Below are 20,932 nucleotides of genomic sequence, written 5' to 3'. Positions count from 1 at the left end.
TGCACTGTGCACCAACAAACATGGACCATTATCCTTTAGATTTAAAGAAATTAATTTTTTTTTGACAAAGCCGCCTTCCATTTACTTTTGACGGCGACTGTACTTCCGTCTCTCACTGGCCAGCTGGCAGGCCACTGCCTCTGGAGCGAGGAGTGTCTGAGCCTGGACCGTTCTGCGCACAGAAAGGCGCCAAAGGCACAGTGTTAGGCTCAAGAACGTCTTCACCATGTTGGATGACAGAGACGGCATGAAAGGTGTGATCAAGACACCATCAGCCGCACATTGGCTTCCGGCTATGGTGATGAATGGCTGAGGATCTGACTACGTGCTGAAGGAACAAAGCAACGTTTCTTCGGCGTGCAATAAATGCCTTGACTACCGGAGCTGGCATAGGCGAAATGCCTGCACTTGGAGTGAGGCGACATTCGCAGTCGAAAATATCTGGCGATTCCAGATCTTGGCCTCGTCAGTGACTTCCCAATCAAACAGTGCTGCTACACCTGCCACAGGCGCAGGCTATTTCAGCGAAGGCACAAATAGAGAAGTGCACAAATAGAGAAGTGTCCCTTTTCTTGCGCATTAAGTTCCCGCCGCCGCGGATAAGGTAGATTAGTTAGTGCCTGCGGATTATTCTGGGAACATCGGTGATCTGTCCTCACTCTTGTCTGCAGAACCCAGTTATTATGCTTCACATCTCTGGTCCGCCTCACTAGCGAACGCCGAGTGACAACGCCTGCACTCGAAGCTCGGCGCAAAGGGAAAATGATAAGCCCATGTAGAGAACGGCCAGAAACCCGACTTTTTGAAGTTAAAGGCAAACTGCACACAGGTAGTGTTCTGCAATTGTAACCGTTTTAAGCTTATAAGAGTACCAATCGAAAGGAGACATTAAGCACTTGATAAATTACACACTGATCAGATTGCCGTTCATTGGTTACGGGCTTTGTTTGCAAAGGTGATAACGACGCAACAGTCGTCGATCCCACAACAGTTCCCCCCGGCAGCACTACCTCCCTCTCCTCTGTGGTGTATGCGGCTCCGAAGTGTGCGCCTTGCTATTCCGGGGATAGCGAAGAAGTCAAATTTATCGACGCCAGCCATTAAGCAACTGACACTATCCATGCTCCACATCGAATATTCGGACCGTACTCACGTCTATACGGATGGATCAGTAACCTCTACTAGTTCCGCTTGCGCTGTGGTCGTTCCTGCGCGACAGGCTCAAATTCACCAACAAATGTCGCATCTGTCTACCTCTACTGGAGCAGAGTTGGCCGCACTTCCTGCGGCGGTACAGTATATCTCACAACAATCACCTCAAAAATGGGCTGTTTTCTGTTATTCAAAAGCTGCCCTACAATGTCTTCAATCTGCCTTGAGACATAGCGACCATGAGCAACTTACAGCGGAGATACGATATCTGCACCACCAGGCAATCGAACAAGATCATGAAGTCATCTTCCAGTGGGTACAAGGCCATAGCGGCATTGTTGGTAACGCCTTAGCTGACGATGCTGCTCGAGCGGCTCACGATACAACCAACACTGTCCGCATACCACTGACAAAAGCTGACGCAGCAAGGCACCTTCAACTGCTCGCCCGAATCCTGACTGTAACGTCGTGGTCTGCCCCTGGAGGTTGGACACCCCGCTCGCATCACTTCAACCTCTTGCTCCAACATCATATAGCATTCGGCCTCCCCCGCGGTGATACTACGCTGTTGTGCCGCCTGTGGCTGGGAGTGGCATTCACAAACGCCTATTCCCACCTCATCGCAATGGCTGACTCTCCTGTGTGTGACCAGTGCGGTTGTGACGAAAAGATCAGCCACCTCCTCTGTGACTGCCCTCGTTTTGAGCGAGAACGCGGTTTCCTAAGTGCTTCGCTGCTCCGCTTGGACTCGCGTCCTTTAACAGAGTCTAGCGCTCTGGGGCCTTGGACACAACCTTCCAGACAACGGAAAGCGGTGAAAGCGCTCCTGACTTTCTTAAGGGACTCGGGGTTGCATTCCCGCCTATAATCTTTACGTTTTCAGTGCGCGCCCTTTGTCTCTGTGACATAGTGGTCGCTGGACACTTAGACAACTCATTTCCTTGCCGCTCTTTTTCTTTTTTTCCCCGTTGTTCCCCTCCCCAAGTGTAGGGTAGCCAACTGGGCATCGCCTGGTTAACCTCCCTGCCTTTCCGTCCTTTTCTCTCTCTCTCTACTAAAGTAATAGATAATTGAGCCAGGACAGGCATCGAGTTCAAACAATCAAAAGATGTTTGTAGGCTGGTTTTGTTGTGGATGAGCTCGGCATTTTTGGGCATATCATGCGCATCGCACCTGTCTATTTTAGAAGTCCTCCCGTTCAGGTTTTAACACCAGTGCGTGTTTGCCATTAATGAACAAATGATTGGGGGTCATCTCAACTCAGCTAAATAAGCAGAAGGTTGTAAGCCGCAATGGTGGCCACGGCGTTATGAAAGCGTCATTCTCTCTGAAGCAAGGAAACTTACCTCATTTCCAACGGCTATGTCACCTTACATCTGTCGTGTGAGCAGCATTACGCTCCCTTTCCACCCTCATAGCATATGCTATGAGGGTAGAAAAATTTGCCCCCAGGTTCCCTAACCTTACTGCAGGCGAGAGGCTTCAAACAAAAAATGCAGAGCAACAAAAAATGTTACGCTATAGAGGACGAACGCAATATCTGTTTCAAGCACTTCTGAAACGTTTTGATGGTTCCGAATCAATTTTTTCTCTTTTCTGTGAGTAAACAATTGAATTCATCTCATTGTGGTTTCAATAGTTAGCACTCTTGAATAATTTGATGAAGGGGGAAGTTTTCTTGGCTGGGGAATGAAAGCAGCAACCAGAATTTTTTCGCATTTTGCCTGCACACTGCACTACTGCGGCAAGCGTTCCAAACCATAACTTTATTCTCAGCAGGTGAGCATCGCAAACACTCAGCTTCCATGCCTGTTCTCATGTTAAGTTATGAGATTTTCGTTGGACTCTACTGCAGCAATTACTTAGCCACACTGAACTGCCGTGCTAAGGGCATGTTGCCAACTTTAGTGCCACTGCAACTGTTCCGGCTTTTGAAACATGCGCCAAAGTGCAAAAGCGGCCATCATTTTCCGGCCACGTGTCTCAGTTCGCTATAAGACCTTCCTATATAATACAGATCATAACACGTCTCTAATGTTAGCGCAAGCAAAATATTTGATAAAAATTCGACAGGGTACCTGTGTTTGCAGGTGGCTATTTCGGTAAGATCACTTGCCCTCTTCTGGGGCTTAAAATAATTGGACTGTAAGGATATACTTTATTATCTCATTCCCCACCAAATTGGCGGGCAAACTTACTTGATAGAATATTTTTCAGCGAGAAGTTCGCTCTCCTGGCCATCTTCTTCACCCGTCTGATTTCTTGTAAGCAATTCATTGAAACGAGTAACCTCGCCCACAATGCACCAATTTGCATGAATTTATTAGGCAACATTGGAAAACCTTCAAAGGTCGGGGACCAGTACCAGTGGTGTGTAAAATTGCATCGTTTTGTTTTAAAAGCCCTTTATTACGGACGGTCATAGGCCCAGTATTCGAATGGCTGATATATGCCGACAGGCAGTCTCACGAGAGCTTCAAGGGCAGCCGTGTCCGGATCGACGGGTTGCCTAGCCCTTAGTGCCCCTTCTGCAATCTGCAAGTGTAAAAAGCGCCAAGATAGATATAAAAGAAATTAGGACAGCGGCCAAACTCTACAGAATCCGTCGCGAGCAATTTTTTCATGTTTCGTTCCGAGGGCACAGGAATTATGGACGGTCTGTATAGGCTACGAAAGTATTTCAGGGCAAAACATGGTTGTGTCTACGAGCTCTCCCCACAATGTTCTTCCCATGCTCGGGGTCGTTTGCACGTTGAGCGGAGTCGGGAAATTACGCCAGCTAACACCAAGTTATGTTGACCCATCAACATGCGCTCTTTGAATTTTCGAATATGGATGGATATTACCACAGCACAAGCGTAGGGATTTTATTACCGTTGCATGCCGTCCTCTGTGCCACCATGGTGTTAGTACCGGGAGCCCGGTGACGAGACACAGCTTCGTCTACATGACGGCTGTCATATAAATGTATCGCACCTAACTCTTCGGAGCCATGGCACGAAGGCAGAGGAAGGGCAGATGCAATTCGTAGTAAAGCAGGTGCTTCGCGGATGCGCGTCTGCTAGAAGGTTACGCGCTTAATAGCGAACCGTATTCACTTTATTACTATACCTCTTATGCAACATCGCTGAAAGCGATAGCAGAAGAATATAGTAGAAACTGCCAATCGCACCGCAATCAGTGTTTCCCCCCATAGTTAATGAGCAATGTCGATGCCATATTTTTATATAAAATTTTATATAAAATTACATATATAAATTTTTACCTCAATCGAAACGTTTACACTTCCCTATTGAAAAATCCGGTATCGCGGCAAACCGGATTTTACCGGAACATATCGGTTTCATACCGGTCCGGTATCACTCTCATACCGGCGAGACCCGTCCGGTTTGATGGCTATACCGGTTCATACGGGTCCGGTATCGATCCCAAACCGGACAGACCGCTCTGGTACGGAGCTCATACCGGACAGTCCATTCCCGGTTCGAAGCTCAAACTGGACAGACCAGTCCGGTACGGAGCTCAAACCGGACAGACTAGTCCGGTACGGAGCTCAAACCGGACATACCAGCCTGTATTCAGAGCGATATGTGCCGCGGTTTTGGTGCTTGGTCTCCAGATTGACTGTTGTACGCCAGCAGATATTTTTTAGGGTAAAGGTGGGGGGCAGCGCGCGCATAAGTGCGATAATCAATACATACACGGTTTTGTTGAAAGGGCTAGGAAAAGAAAAGGGCTAAGCGTGAGCTTCGCAGTGGCAAAACATGCAGTTTGTGCATGATTTGGTGATTTGAGGGCAACCGCCATATTGGCTTCCCGTGCAGCACCCTGACAAAGTCAAGGCGGCTGTGTGCGGGCACACGGCTAGTATATATCCGCCAGCAGCCTTCGTAAGTCCTGCGCAGATTACTCTGGATTTCACAGTGCAGAACTTCACGACTGGCTGATAAACATGGCGAGCCTCCGGTGACTGCGCCAGAGGCTCCAAAAGGTTTGTTACTGTCGCGTTCATTGCAGCAGCTTTCTTAATGTTCGCTAGCGGCAGTCTGTAGCAACGCATCGATGAAGAAAGAAAATTCTTGGTTTTCGTGCAGGAATTCTTTGCACTTCTTCTTCGTCAAGTGATTGCCCATTGATAACGCAACTTGTCCAAGTGCCATCCCGAGCGGCCCCACCCTTCACTTTATCAGGAAGGCATACTAATCACAAATCGCCCAGAACATTTCTATCGACGAACAAGATATCAACGGAGCCGGCAGCTTGCGGTGTTCCCTTAAGGGCGACGCTTCGTGCTAGCTAGAAGATACAGCGCTCGAGAGAACAAAATAAAAACAAAAACCACCTGTAGAAACCTTACACGAGTAACCCGTCTTTACGCAAATTTTTTAAAGCTTTTTTTTTTCTCTCATCACCGCCTTCTCTGCTTTTCCTGGGTCCGTCACAACAAAAAAACCTGCGCATTCCTGGTCTTTCTATCGGGCTTTGTTCCTTCCCCTTGGGCTCCTCTGTGTCTGTCAACCCACGACCGAACATTTTAAGCCGCCCTCCCGACCACGCTCCCCGCGACTTCCATGAAGTGGCGAGGAGGTTCCGATTCTGCTTGTTCACTGTCCCCGGCCGCTTCGCGGTGACTTTTTGCAAAAGTGCCCCCCCCCCCCCCCCCGCCTTTCCTGCGTTTGTTTGGAACAGGTTTTTACTTCTCTCCTGCGGCTGGGTTGAGTGTCAAGCGATGAAGGTAGCTGGGAAAACACGCTGGCACTCGCTCGTTGGGGTTGAATTTGTGTTATACAATTTTTTGCGACTTTCTTCGTGTTGCCTTGATCAATCCATGATCAAAGATGACATCGCCTTTCATGCGTACGTCCAGTGCAAATATGGTGGAACCCTGTCATCCTTGTCGCAGTGATGAATGACTTCGCTCCGAAAGACGTGAGTGGTGAACATTTGACCGGTGGAGGCCGGTGGTGAACATTTGACCGGTGGAAGGCGGATTTTATGACGGCGACGTCGTGCTGCTAGGACGTAAGTACGCATTTTAAATCACTCTGTTCTTTAAGTACTGCCTCCGTCTCGGTTATATGCTCGGCGTCAACAGAAACGTTCTAACTGTTCAGTGTCTTTTTAACTAAAACTTTGTAGACTGCACAGCGTAGAGGAAGGAAATAGCGCAAAATTTTCTTTCAGTTACATACCGAAATTGCTTTTCCTTCATGATAGCACGACTAAAATTAGTTTTATAGTTTGTATTATTTCTTTACAGAGGCACATGGTGTATACGTGCGAGAGCAATCATTGATAAGCGTCCTGAGGGGGAGCGGCTCAAGATCTTGAACAAACATCACGCATCGCATCAATGCTGCGGTATGTGCCGTAAATAATGGAGGATGACCACGCAAGCATCGCAATCGTCTGAGCAACCTGTTTACACACCAACAATGTTACGACGCAGATTTGCAATACATTATTGATTCAAATATGGAAGGCGGTAGGTGCATTCACGATACTGAGCATTGCCAATGCTGAGGGCCTGGAGTCTTGAGACGCCTGGCTTGTCTGTGGCTTGTCTGGGCCCACGGGGGCCAGCAATTCAGAGCCCCGTTTGTGCTACTGGGGTATGCATTTGTTATTGCATACAGGTCCACCTCGGGAATGGAATTTTTATTCCTTCGGCAACCTGCGCAGCACTTATGGTGGCACCCAAAGATTCGCGTTTCTGTAAAGACGCAGCCTTTGGACGACTCCACAACTCCTGGAAAGGGGCGTTACAGGGCAAGCTTGCCGTCGGAACCTGAAGTCAGAAGCCTCCACAGTGGGCAGAAAGCCAATGACCCCTGAAAAGCTACAAGCCATTGGCCGTAAGTTGCATGTCACAGTGCTCAATGCATTATGTTGTGTGTCAGTGCGCAATTAAATGATAAGCTGGGGGCATTATGTACTACCAATCATATTTTCTTTTCTGCAGGTGCTTTTGACTACTTCATTGGCCAGCACCCTGTAGAGACCCCAGCGCCGGTAGATCGTCGCAAAGAGTTAAATTATTACCTTAGTGAGCTGGTTCAAGACACGCGGAAAAAATAAACATCTTTTGGAGTTTTTGATGCATTATAATACCCACCAAGCTACCAATACTTTGGTAAAAGGTGGGAGCAAATAACACAATGGCACATCGACTGCAATGCGAGTTGCTGATAATCGCAGATTACCAGTTTCTGATGCTCTGTATATTTCAGCATTTGGCATGTACACTTATGGCCCCAGTTTTGGGGCAGATTTAGTCCAAGTGGGATATATTTGAAGCATTTTATTCTGCCTTTGTCCTGTGATACAGGGCCCTCCTGTATAATACGGGCCTAGCCTGTTTAATACAGGACTGTCCTGTATTCCGGTATGAATTTTAAACCGGAACCGCATACCGGGTTATTGTACAGGATTTGCGATACCGGAGTATACTGTACAAAACAGGAGAGTCCTGTATTATACAGGACTGTCCTGTTTTATACAGGATATTCCAGTAATCCGGTATCGCAAATCCTGTACAATAACCCGGTATGCGGTTCCGGTTTAAAATTCATACCGGATTTTTCAGTAGGGTTCCTTCAGATTTAGTATGTTTCAGTTAGGTTTATGGCTGTCCCAAAGCGACCCAGGCTCTGAGGGACGCTGTGAAATGCTCATCCTCCAGATGCCCAAAAGCGCTTGAGTAGAGTGGACATGAACTGTACTTATTACACCTAGCAGCCGTTTTTTCTAATACAGGTGCAAAATATCAAATTCGTTTCACCTACCACCTGCATAAGCCTTACGCGCTCCGTTCTGCAAAGTAGCTTCACCATGTGTACACTTCATTGCGCATGTGGCGCGTGTGCGGCATTAACGAAAAGTGTGAACAGAAAGTGTTGACAGAAAGTTTGGACAGAAAGTGCACACACTTATCCGAGCTCACGGAGTTATTCCTAAGCTCGAGAAGGTTCGCGCAAGCATCACGATGGCTCCGCAAGAAGTTGCGTGGGAAGAGCAACATTGGTAGCACAATCCCTGCGGATAGCTGTGGCAGGAACAGCCACCTGCCAGTGTACTGGCGTATTGCATAACCACTGAGCCACTGTGCTGGTTGGGATATGAGGACTCGCTGCATCTATAAATGTTAGAATACAGAATGACCAATACTGCATATATGGGCACTGACCCAAGGAGCTCTGAATGGTGTGCGGTTTCATGACCAACGAGCACTAAGTTACGCAGGCGCACAAACTGCCAATCCACCGACGCAAACCGGAGTAGTAAATGCTTTCGCTGTCATAGTATGCAAGTGCCGCACGGAAGTGCCGCCGGTATTTTTTACAATGAGGGCTGCTCTATGACGAAGCTGTGCGCTGGCGTGCTCTTGATGTGCAGGAGGGCTTTGGGCGCAAATTTTTTCGGATGTCGAATACGGCTCAGTGACCTTTTTGAGCTCCGCTCGGTATCTTATTTTCCCACATTTAGCTCTCTTCTATCGGAGCTGGTCAAGCAAAAGAGCTGACATCGGTGACCACACAGAGAGTCCACACGCCGTGAATGTGTCTGGCTTCAGTTGTGAAGGTTGCAGCTTGATGAGTATCATAATAGTGTCACGGCTTGACGTACATGCCGGCGGCGAGAACAGGTGAAGACAGGGAGCACAGAAAAACAGGGAGGTCCACCCGCAGCAACGTCGTCGTCGGCGCGCGACAAACACTCCTCGTCTTTTTCTTCCACTGGCGACACTACCTCCCCCCAAAAAAAGCATCGTCCCGATGCTAACACGGAAGCAAAGGCACACGGCGGAAAACCGCACTCGCGCCCAAAAACGTCTGCTGGCCAGTGTAGAAGGAGGTGGGAAAATCAGTTCGGGGGCAGACGATCATCGCGCGTAATACGACTTACGCCACACTACGTGCACAATTTCGGGGCGGGGTGAACGACGTGATGACGGTCGTGTTCCTTTGCGCAGCACCTCGTAGTTAAGTTCACCGATGCGGCGAAGAACTGTATACGAGCCGAAGTAGCGCTTTATGAGTTTGTCGGAGAGACCTCGACGGCGTACCGGCGTCCACACCCAGACCTTGTCTCCGGGTAAAAAATGGATGTCGCGTCGACGGAGATCGTACCGACGAGCGTCGGCATGTTGTTGGTGTTGGATGGGGAGTCTAGCGAGTTGCCGAGCTTCTTCAGCGTGCTCGCATACTAGTCGGGCACCATCGTCTACGTCGACAGGCGGGTCGTGCGGTAGCATAGCGTCAAGCATCGTGGTGACCTGTCTGCCGTGGACCAGCTGCAAAGGGGTCATACCGGTCATCTCCTGGACAGCGGTATTATAAGCGAATGTAACGTAGGGCAGTACCGAGTCCCAGCTGCGATGGGCGACATCCACGTACATGGCGATCATGTCGGTCATGGTCTTGTTCAGCCGCTCCGTCAGCCCATTCGTTTGCGGATGGTACGCAGTAGTTCGGCGGTGGCTGGTGAAGCTGAGACGGAGGATCTCGTGTGTGAGCTTGGCAGAAACGCGGCACCCCGGTCAGTGATCAAAACGGCAGGGGCACCGTGACGAAGCACAATGCACTCAATAAAAAAATTGGCTGCCTCAACAGCTGTCGCAGACGGAAGTGCTCGGGACTCCGCGTATCGCGTTAGGTAGTCCGTCGCTATAATAACGTACCTGTTGCCCGACTGCGACGTCGGAAATGGACCAAGAAAATCCATTCCGACAGTGTGGAACGAAACACATTCACATTCACATTCATTTATTCCACATTTATCCTGGTACAGAAAAAATGTGAGGGCAAGGACTAAAAGCTGCTAGTTAAGCAGCTTGACTAAGGCCCTTGCCCCCTTTGATGGCAGCGTACAGGGGTTTAAAATCACACAAAAAATTACACACAATGATTAGATTAGTTTCTGCAGAAATTCTTGTACTACAGCACAAAATACGATCAAATAATATTTTACGCGCGTACACCAGAAAGCATTATACCGAGTCAACACACACACATTATATATATATATATATATATACATATATATACATATATATATATATATATAAACTCTATACACAAAAATTTATACAGGCGGTGGTTCGAGTGGTTGGAGAAGACCAGCTGGTCGTATGGGCGGTGTTTTGCGCCTTTGACACTCTCGACAAGTTCTTACGTAGTGACGGACGTACTTAGGAAGTGTCGGCCAGTAGTATCGTTCTCGAATACGTGAAAGTGTTCGGCTGTAGCCAAGGTGACCAGCTGTAGGATCGTCGTGGCAAGCTTGCGCGACCTCGGAGCGCAGGTCTTCCGGCACAACAAGGAGACACGACCTCGGGCTGCTGTCGAAGTTCTGCTTGTACAATACGCCGTGCATTATCTTGAACGTCGGCAGCATGCGCTGGAAAACGCGAGGCACCGCAGCTTCGTGGCCTTCCAAGTGCGCCATCAGCTGACCAATCTGAGGATCACTGCGTTGCCGAGCAGCCATATCTACCGAGTCCAATGCCCCAAGAAAGCCGTCCTCTTCGTCATTTTCGTCTCCCAGTGCCGGCTCCACAGGGGCTCGAGACAAGCAGTCAGCATCATGATGTTTACGGCCGGATTTGTAGGTGATGGTTGTGATAAAAATGAAGTGTGGCAAGTGCGCTGCACGCACTCGCGCGCACGGGAGTAGAGAAGACGACGAAGTAGCAGAATACAGATCGGCTCGGCCAATCCCCCGCCGTGGGTATGTGCCATTCAGCCCGAGGTCATCATCATCATCATCATCATCGACCGTATGCTACGTGTACTGTTTTACTGCTAATTATCATTACTACGATACAACATATTTTGGCGACGAGTATGCTGTTTTGATTCAGGACCTTGACGTGGACTGCTCACCATCCGTCATGAGCTTTTCTGGGCTTCAGCCACCACCGCCCTTCCTGCCGACTCCTGGTCGTCCTGCCCTTCCATGGGAGCAATGGGAGCTGGCGTTCCGGAATTACATGCTGGCCTCTGGTGCCTCTACTCTCGGCGCGGACAGGCGGAAGGCCATCGTGCTGAACTGCATCGGACTGGAAGGTCAGCGCATTTTTTATACCTTGGCGCCGCCGTCGTCCACTCCAGCGCCTACAGCTGCTGCTTCGCACTCCGGTGACGAGGCGCCCCGCCTTGACGAATTTGATGCGGCGATATCCATCCTGTCGGAACATTACAAATCGTCCGTGAATGTAATCGCCGCACGTCATCGCTTTCGGCGTCGAGTTCAGGCTCCAGGAGAGACAACCGATGAGTACGTCGCTGTCCTTCGCAGCCTTGTCGGCGACTGCTGGTTTGGGACCATGGCGGACGATATGATCAGGGGCCAGCTGGTGGAGAAGACCTCGAGTTGCCATCTGCGCGAGCGCCTACTCATGGAAGGCTCCTCCTTGACTCTGTCGCGAGCCGTGCTCCTTGCTCGACAGTGCGAGCAAGCTTTCCGTGAAGCCAGGGAATTGGCTGAGGAGGACGCTCCAGTACATCGTGTGGGATGCGAGCGCGGATCGAGACAGACACCACCTCCGGCCCATTGCTGCAAGTGCCAAAGTCAACCATCACAACCTGCTGCTGCAATACCACAGCGCATGTGCTACCGTTGCGGTTCTACGGCTCACCTGGCGAACAACCCTGCATGCCGAGCCCGCAACCGCAAGTGTCGTCGGTGCGGCAAGATGGGCCACTTAGACTCTCTTTGCAAGTCGTCCGACCGTCCTGTTCAAGTTCAGCAAGTTGCAGTTACTGCTGACACATCGTCGATGCCGGATGCCTCCAGCAGTGCATCTATTCTCAATGTTGAAAATAAAAAAAAAAACGGAATTTTTGCCTCGGTCCTGATTGAAGGCAAGTCCATCCGCTTCCTGATTGACACCGGCTCATCTGTGTCAATTATTTCTGAAGACCTATACCACCTATTCTTCGCTGCATTTTCCCCGCTTAAACCAACTGCAGTTCAACTATTGGACTATTCTAAGTCTCGAATTATAGTCCAAGGCTGTTTTGTTGCCACAGCCAAGTTTCACGACCGTACCGCCTGCATCCTGTTGTACGTTGTCTCGGGAGGCAAAACGCTGCTGGGTCTGGATTCCATTGGAGCCCTACAAATGAAGATCAAAGGTGCATCGTTGGAATGTCTTTCCATGACACCTGATACGCCTCTGTTACCTCCTGAGCTACGTCCACACTTCGAACATCTCTTCTCCAAGGAACTCGGAGTTGCTCCTCTGCAATCTGTCGCCTTCCCAGAAAAACCTTGGGATAAGGTGGCCATTGATATCGTGGGGTCTTTCGATCAAGCTCCCAGTGGCTGCCGCTTCGCGATTACTCTAATGGATTATTATAGTAAGTGGCCAGAGGTTTTCTTCGCTGATGCCATCACAACTCAAACCGTTCAAGAATTCCTGCTTGGCCTCTTTGCTCGTGAGGGTTACCCTCAAGAGATTGTCTCTGACCACGGACCTCAATTCTCATCGATGGCCATGCAAACTTTCCTCCGTGAACGGGGAATACGCCATTGCTACTCTTCAGTGTACCATCCCCAAGCTAATGGACTCGTGGAACGATTCAATCGAGTGCTTAAGTCCTATATTCAGCTGGCTCTGTGCGAGCGACGCGACCTACGTACAGCTATTGTGGACTACCTCGGTGTCTACCGCTGTACGCCCCATGCCACGACAGGACTTGCACCAGCTGTCCTACTTCATGGCCGGTTGGCCCGCACAAGAATGAACGTCGTAAGACTGCCGGATCAGTGCTTCCCAACGGATCCGACAAAAGCGCTTAAGATTTTGCGGCAGAGGCTTCAGGAGAAGCAAACGCAGTACAACCTTTATGCGGACCAGCGGAGTGGCGCCAAGTGTCGTCACTTTCAGATTGGCCAGTACGTGCGTGTTCGCAAGCCCACTGTGCGAGGCAAACTTTCAGCTCGGTTTTCGGAGCCTCGGAAGGTTGTGGAGCAGCGTGGACCTGCATCTTATCTGCTGGATGATGGGCGAGTGTGGCACTCGTCCAAGTTTTCTGCGGTTCGCCCAGAAGTAGTTCAGCAGCAACTGTCCTCCCCAGCTCCAGCGGCCCTTTTCGCTGATATTTCGCCGCCTATCGACGGCAACAGAATGCCGCCACCCAGTGCACAGTCCGGAACCGTGGTCCACGCTACGTGTACTGTTTTACTGCTAATTATCATTACTACGATACAACAATGGTGACGTCGTACTCCTGTAGCCCAAGGCTCCACCGAGCAAGGCGGCCTGCTGGATCCTTAATATTGGCGAGCCAGCACAGCGAATGGTGGCCGGTGACGACACGAAAAGGGCGACCGTACAGATAGGGCCGGAATTTGGTGCTGGCCCAGATGACAGCGAGGCACTCTTTTTCAGTTGTCGAGTAATTGCCCTCCGCCTGCGAAAGAGCTCGGCTGGCATACGCAATAACCCTCTCAGCGCTGTCCTGGAATTGCACAAGCACTGCTTCTAGTCCTTTGTTGCTGGCGTCCGTGTGGAGTTCAGTGTCGGCGTCTTGAACAAAATGGCCTAGTATGGGGGATGTCGCAAGGGCGCGTTTTAATTGGCAGAATGCTGATTGTTGCTGCTCGGTCCACTCAAAGGCAACGCTATCCTTCGTAAGGCGGTCAAGTGGCGCCGCGATCTGCGCAAAGTTCCGAACGAAACGCCTGAAGTATGCGCAGAGACCGAGAAAGCGTCTGACGGTCTTCTTGTCCGACGGTGGAGAGAAGGAAGCGACGGCAGCCGTTTTCTCGAGATCTGGCTTCACACCCACTTGGCTGACGATATGACCAAGGAACTTCAGTTCACTGTATCCGAAGCGGCACTTCGAAGGCTTGAGCGTAAGTCCGGCGTTCAGAAGAGCTTGAAGAACTGCTTCAAGACGCACCAGATGGTCTCTGAAGGTGCTTAAGAAGATGACAACGTCATCCAGATACACGACACATGTCTGCCACTTCAGACCGGCTAGCACAGTATCCATGACTCGTTGAAATCTCGCGGGCGCTGTACACAGGCCAAACGGCATCACCATAAACTCGTAGAAGCCATCCGGGGTTATAAATCGGTCTTCTCGCGGTCGCGCTCATCCACTTGAATTTGCCAGTAACCACTCTTCAAGTCGATGGACGAAAAATAGCGGGCATGACGAAGACGGTCGAGGGTGTCGTCGATGCGTTGGAGTGGATACACGTCCTTCTTGGTCACCTTATTGAGTCGCCGGTAGTCAACGCAAAATCGAAGGGTCCCGTCTTTTTTCTTGACCAGCACTACAGGTGCGGACCACGGACTGTTGGATGGTTGGATGATGTCGTCGCGTATCATTTCGCGCACTTGCTACTAGATCGTTTCCCTTTCCTTCAAAGAAACGCGGTACGGCGGTTGGCGAATCGGGTGCGTTGCGGTGTCGACAATAATTCGATGCTTGGCGACGGGCGTCTGGCGAACTCGGGATGTCGTCGCGAAGCAGTCGTTTTACCGATGCAAAAGAGCGAGCAGTTCCCGTGTTTGGGAAGGCTCAAGTTTGGGATCGGTAGGATACAGCTGTTGTATACTTTTCTCTTCAGGGGTATTGGTAAGCTACCATTCATGATCTGAAAGAACCTGCCATATGCGCTCCACCCCATTCTTATTCTTCTAGTTATTTCCCTCTCATGATCCGGATCTGCGGTCACTACCTGCCCTAAGTAGACATATTCTCTTACTACTTCCAACACCTCCCTACCAATGGCGAACTGCTGTTCCCTTGCTAGGCTGTTGAACATTACTTTGGTTTTCTGCATGTTAATTCTTAGCCCCACCGTTCTGCTCCGCCTGTCTAACTGATTGATCATGCTTTACAGTTCTTTTTCTGAGTGGCTTAGCAAGGAAATATCATCAGCGAATCGCAAATTACTCAGGTATTCTCCATTAACTCTTATCCCCAACTGTCCCCATTCCAGTCCCCGGAATACCTCCTGTAAGCAGGCAGTGAAGAGCATTGGCGAGATCGTGTCTCCCTGCCTGACACCTTTCCGTATTGGAATTTTATTTCTGACTTTATGGAGAACTATAGTAGCTGTGCAATCGTTATAAATATCTTCCAATATTTTCACATAGCACTCTTCTACACCCTGATTCCGCAATGCCTGCAGGACAGCTGAGGTTTCCACTGAGTCAAATGCTTTCTCGTAATCAATGAAGGCTATATATAGGGGTTGGTTATATTCTGCACATTTCTCTATCACCTGATTGATAGTGTGAATGTGATCTATTGTCGAGTATCCTTTACGAAAGCCTGCCTGATCATTTGGTTGACTAAAGTCCAAGGTTGTCCTGACTCTATTAGCGATTACCTTAGTAAATACCTTGTAGGCAACGGACAATAAGCTGATTGGTCTGTAATTCTTCAAGTCCTTGACGTCTCCTTTCTTATGAATTAAGATAATGTTATCGTTCTTCCTAGCTCCTGGTACTCTCGAGGTCACAAGGCATTGCGTATGCAGGGTGGCTAGTTTTTGTAGCACAATCTCTCCTCCATCCTTCAACAAATCTGCTGTTACCTGATCCTCACCAGCTGCTTTCTCTCTTTGCATTGTTCCTAAGGCTTTCTTTACTTCCTCCTTCGTTACTGGCAGGATGTCACATTGCTGTGCTCGACTGCCTCCCTCAGTAACTTGATTAGATTCGCTACTGTATAGATTTTTGTAGAACTCTTCGGCTAATTCAACTATCTTATCCATATTGCTGATGACATTGCCCTGTTTGTCTTTTAGCGCATACATCTGGTTTTTACCTATGCCCAGTTTTCTCCTCACTGATTTTAGGCTGCCTCCGTTCCTTAGAGCATACTCGATTTTCTCCATGTTAAACTTTCTAATGTCGGCTACCTTGCGCTTATATATTAACTTCGATAGCTCTGCTAGTTCTATCCTGTCTGTGGAGTTAGATGTCCTCATGGTTTGACGTTTCTTAATCAGGTCTTTAGTCTCCTGAGATAGCTTGCTGGTATCCTGTCGAACAATCCTACCACCTACTTCTGCGGCGCACTCTGTAACGATAGCTGTAAGATTATCATTCATTCTTTCAACACTACGGTCGTCTTCTTCAGTTAAAGCGTAAAATCTGTTTTGCAGCGACATTCTGAATTCCTCTACCTTCCCTCTTAATGCTAACTCGTTAATAGCCTTTCTCTTCACCAGTTTCCTCCGTTCCCTCTTCAAATCTAAGCTAACACTAGACCTTACCATTCTGTGGTCGCTACAACGGACCTTACCGAGGACCTCCACATCATCTACGATGCCAGGGTGTGCACACAGTATGAAGTCTATTTCATTTTTAGTCTCCCGGTGCCACGCAATTCTCCACCGGATTAAAAAAAAAAAAACTCCTCGTGTCGATGGAATTGCATACCCAGGCTTGGAGTGCGGTCTGATTTCGGTGAACAGAGCCGACAACGCACTTCCTCACCAGAACAGGATTTGGCCACCCTATTGTAGTTACTGGATCACAACCTTCTATGAATAAACTAATTAAAAATGGTAGCTTTATTGCACATGTGAAGCCGATTCGTTTGAATTAAAAACACCATAGGGTTGCATAATAGCGTCTTGACACGGATAATACTGCAAGTCTATGGAGACCCTAGATATGACTCAGCCAAAGATTCCAGCTGTGGATAGCCATACTGCCGAGGAAAACTATTCCCTCCCGATACCAAATTACCTGGGTCGCGAAAGTGCCTTATCGTTGCTGAAAATCACGTGACAAAAATGTTTCGGTGCATCGATAGTCATCTAATGCTAATAAAAACGAAGCAATTGATACTGATTAATATAAGGATAACAAACTCCCTGTGCAATTTATGCGACGTGGCATCATAAAGAACTTAGCTAGATGATTGCGTCGTAGTGGGAACTTTATTACATTCGAAGTTTCGTTTCGTTTCGTACTACATGATTGGCTTCAGAATGACTGCTGCAAGGCTGCAAGTGACGCGAGGCCGTGACGGGACCCACTGGCTGATCGCAAGGACTTTGTCCTAGTCATCACGTTAGCACGGTGTCATATCTTGCCACAGAAATAAAGGTGCGACTCTATGAGGCGAATTGCGCGGCACTGCCTGTGCATAGCGCCAGTCAGTTTCGCGCACTCTACTCAACCAGTCCGCCGGCTGACGTGCTGGGTGGTATAAACACCGGATCTGTCATTGTAATGGTTCATCAATTTACGTGATCATATTTATGACATGCCCTTTGTGTACCTGCTGCTTGATGAGTACTTCTACTTGAAAATGCATTTGTGATTTATAGATCGCGTTTTAAGCCTGAGCAGGCTAGTGGTGGGAACAAATCGCGATTAAACTCTCTGGCGTAGGGTCATTGGCGATTCGAACAATACTATTTGCACCTGGCTTAAGTTGAGTGTTACTCTGGTAATACCATTTTAGAGTTCTTGTTCAACTGGTAGAAAATGCTGCAGTGGCTGCATTTTTCACGTCGCTACTGCTTTTTCAGCTAGTGGTACTTGCAATTCTTTACGTTGTGTGCAACTGCGGAGTGCTGGCAAACTGCGACACTCATCTCACTCTGACTCGGTATGTTTTAAGCTGTTGTCTATGAAACTTTTCGGGGTTTCAGAAAAAAATTATCGGATTCCTCGAAAGGGTTGCGCCTTCAAGAAGCCCGCAAGCAGGCCATCGTCAACCTGCTCACACATTGCAACGCTTCTAGCTCGCGTCACGAAGAAACTTCAGGGGAACACGACCACGTTGAAGCGCCACTGAAATAAGCGAAAGAAAGCTACTGACGTGCGTATCGTCAACGCATCAGACATTACGGCCGTGGGAACTACATTTGTTGCCAAAAACTCTCTTTCCCCAGGGTTATACACGAACTTGAGTGAGCCCACATTTGGAGCCACAGGCGCTTAGGAGTTGTGCAAATGTAATTTCTCAAATAATATTGGCCCAGCTCGTAGTCAAAGCTACACGCACCAAAGCTGCAGCCATTGTTTGTTGAACACTCGAATGTTTGCAACGTATCAGAATCAGGCTTGGTGAAGCGTTTGAAAATTTTTATAATACTTGAGCGCACCGACACACCCTCACACACTGCTACACAAAATGGAGCTGCCACACCCTTTGCAGCCTTGCAGTGCGTACGGGCGCATTAGAGGCTCGCGCGCTTAGCGCATCAGGTAAAAAAAGAATTAAGTAAGTAGAAAGACTGCCCACTTTAGTTTTACGCTCGCTCTAAGGGTGCAAAGTGCTTCACTGTGTAGTTACTTTTGGTCACGGAGAGAAGACCGCTCGGGAACACTCGGCCTTCTCTCGGCCAGTGCCTCGCATAGGATGACACTTATTAAACTGAGCGAACACTTGAGATAATAATTGTCGCAGAGGCCTCCATGTATACATTAAACCAACATGGCTTCATGCCCTAAGGGTACCGTGACCTTCGTGCAAACCAAGTGTCCTGTGTTCGTCCCCACCTACATTTCAATTTTCTTTCCAGCTAAACTACTTTCCCTGTCATATACATGCATCCTCAGGACATTGGCGACCAATCACGGATTTGCATCTCATTTCGCTAATCTTGTAAGCACTTTTCCCTCCTCGCCTTTTTCTAGTTCACAACGCCGACGGTCCCCGCAGAGGCGTCTCATTCATGCAGACGTTGGCGACACCACGGGTTCCTGAGCATCCGCAGGGACATCCCCGGAGGGGGATGATAGTGAGCAGTGCGCCACCACGGACCCGAGCACTCGCGCTTAGCCGTGCGTGGCATCGCCATGTCCGGCGAAAAGGGGATCCTGGTGGTGGAGCCGATGCCGAGCGTTTCAGCCCTTAAGGCTCGTTCACACTTGCCCAAAAATCCAGCGAGCGAAGCGGAATCGGCCGCTTTTGACGGCGAGCGAGGCGGAAAGCGACGCGGCGAGCACGATCGGGGTGGACTGATTTCCACCGCGCGGCAACAAACACGGCGGCGCCCTGCGAAGCCAGACCCATCGCTTCGCATTTAATTCCCGTTGTTGCTGCCTTTTTCAGTGCATTCACTGGGCAGAAATTCGGCACAGGTCTTCCGCTTGGCCTCACCCCGCCTCTAAGAAAACGTATCAGTGATAAATTTGCTTTATTTTTTTTTATTCAGAGTGACGATTCTGCCGCTTCTTGGCTTGACAGCAGAGTCGGTTTGTTGTCAGTAATGGCTCCCGCCTGACAACCAGTTGGCGCCACTATAGGCTGAATTTATTTTTGCGCTTGTGCTAGCACACACTGAACTAAAAGTGAGAATGCGCCTGCCTTTAACGTACGTAAGCATGCATACGACTATGGTACGTAGACAGCGTAAATTTATGCTCTTTTCTCACTATATCTGTGTATGCTAGCAGCGACACAGTGTGGAAAAGCAAGAAACAGCAGCGGCGCGGCGGATCCTGGTGGTTGAGCCGGTGCCGAGCGTTTGGACCCTTAAGGCCCCTCGGCGGAGGCAACACACCGCTTTGGCCCCAGCTTCCTGTAGACGGCACCTCCGGCCTGACCCGACCGGGGGAAATCGGCAGTCGCCTTTTCCTGTTCTCCTCTCCATCTTTCACTTTCCTATCTCTTTCTTACAACTCTCCTGTCTCCTCCTATTTCCCCAGTTATTTCACTTTTCATAGGCGGCTAGGGTTAACCTTGTGTGGCCAACTGCCCTGGGTTGCATCATATTTGGTTATAGCTGAGGTGTACAGCTGGCGTGGGCAGGACTTGCTTGCAAGTTCCTGTCCCGTCCCCTTGTTGGGCTCCATGGTGGGTGGCTGGTACCATGACCGAAAAACCTGAATTTTTTATGACTCCCCGTTTTTCCAAACCTGATCGCTCTCTCAATGGAGGGCGGAACGAAGCAGCAGACTTTTTTCAAAAAAGAAAGCATCATTCACCAAATTTTATGTAATCCACAGCGAAATAGCTGAAAAACAAGCTAGAATTCTATCCCCATTCCTTGTGTCAAGAAGCTTAAGAGATGCCTTGGGCCCTGGCTATAAGGTATCGAAAATGGCCAGTGGAGACTTTTTGCTAGAACTGCGTGACAATGCCCAGAAATCGAAAATCGCAAATATTGCATCCATTGGAGAAATCCCAGTCTCCATAACAGCACACGGATCCCTGAACACCGTCCGAGGCGTCATCTCTGAAAATGACTTCATGTATCTAACAGAAAAAGATATGCTGGAAGGTCTCATCGACCAAAATCTCGCAGATGTGCACAGAATAAAAATCCGGAAAGACAATAAGGAAATAGACACAAAGCACCAGGTTCTCACCTTCAACACAAGTATATTACCTCAAACCATCGAAGTAGGGTACCTTAAAGTTAATGTCAGACACTACATTCCAAATCCCCGAAGATGCTTCTATTGCCAGAGCTTTGGCCACGGCTCCGTGGCCACAAAACTTTTTGCGGCCACAGCTGCCGCGGCCGCAAAACGTGCGCAAAATGCGCATCGAAGGAACATGTTTCAGAGAACTGCAATGACACTGCGCTGCACTGTGCAAACTGTGATGGAGAGCACGCTGCCTAATCAAGGTCGTCCCCATCCTGGAGGAAGGAGAAAGAAATGATAACCATAAAAACAAAGGAAAAGATCAGCTGTGGAGAAGCACGAAAATGATACGCACGGACGCAGGGCACTTTCTCTTTCAGCGCAAAAATGAACTTCTCCAATGTGGTGCGTGGGCGCGGCATACCACACCGGCCGACGGAACCTGCCCAGCTCACACACAGTGAGCCTGAGGAA

The 20,932-nt window shown here is 49.1% G+C and overlaps 1 long non-coding RNA gene across 1 annotated transcript; it reads left to right on the top strand.

The window, feature by feature from the left end:
* Positions 1-6,939: 6,939 nt before the first annotated feature.
* On the top strand, positions 6,940-7,245 carry LOC149338136 (uncharacterized). The gene is made up of 2 exons (XR_016283711.1): positions 6,940-7,007; positions 7,115-7,245. It is a non-coding gene; the product is annotated as an uncharacterized LOC149338136 (long non-coding RNA).
* Positions 7,246-20,932: the final 13,687 nt, after the last annotated feature.

This window comes from Amblyomma mixtum, chromosome 6 (genome assembly GCF_055824585.1).
Source record: "Amblyomma mixtum isolate Tamu chromosome 6, ASM5582458v1, whole genome shotgun sequence".
Taxonomy (NCBI): domain Eukaryota; kingdom Metazoa; phylum Arthropoda; class Arachnida; order Ixodida; family Ixodidae; genus Amblyomma; species Amblyomma mixtum.
Note: the sequence above shows the minus strand (reverse complement) of the source record. Positions and strands in the feature narration are given on the sequence as shown.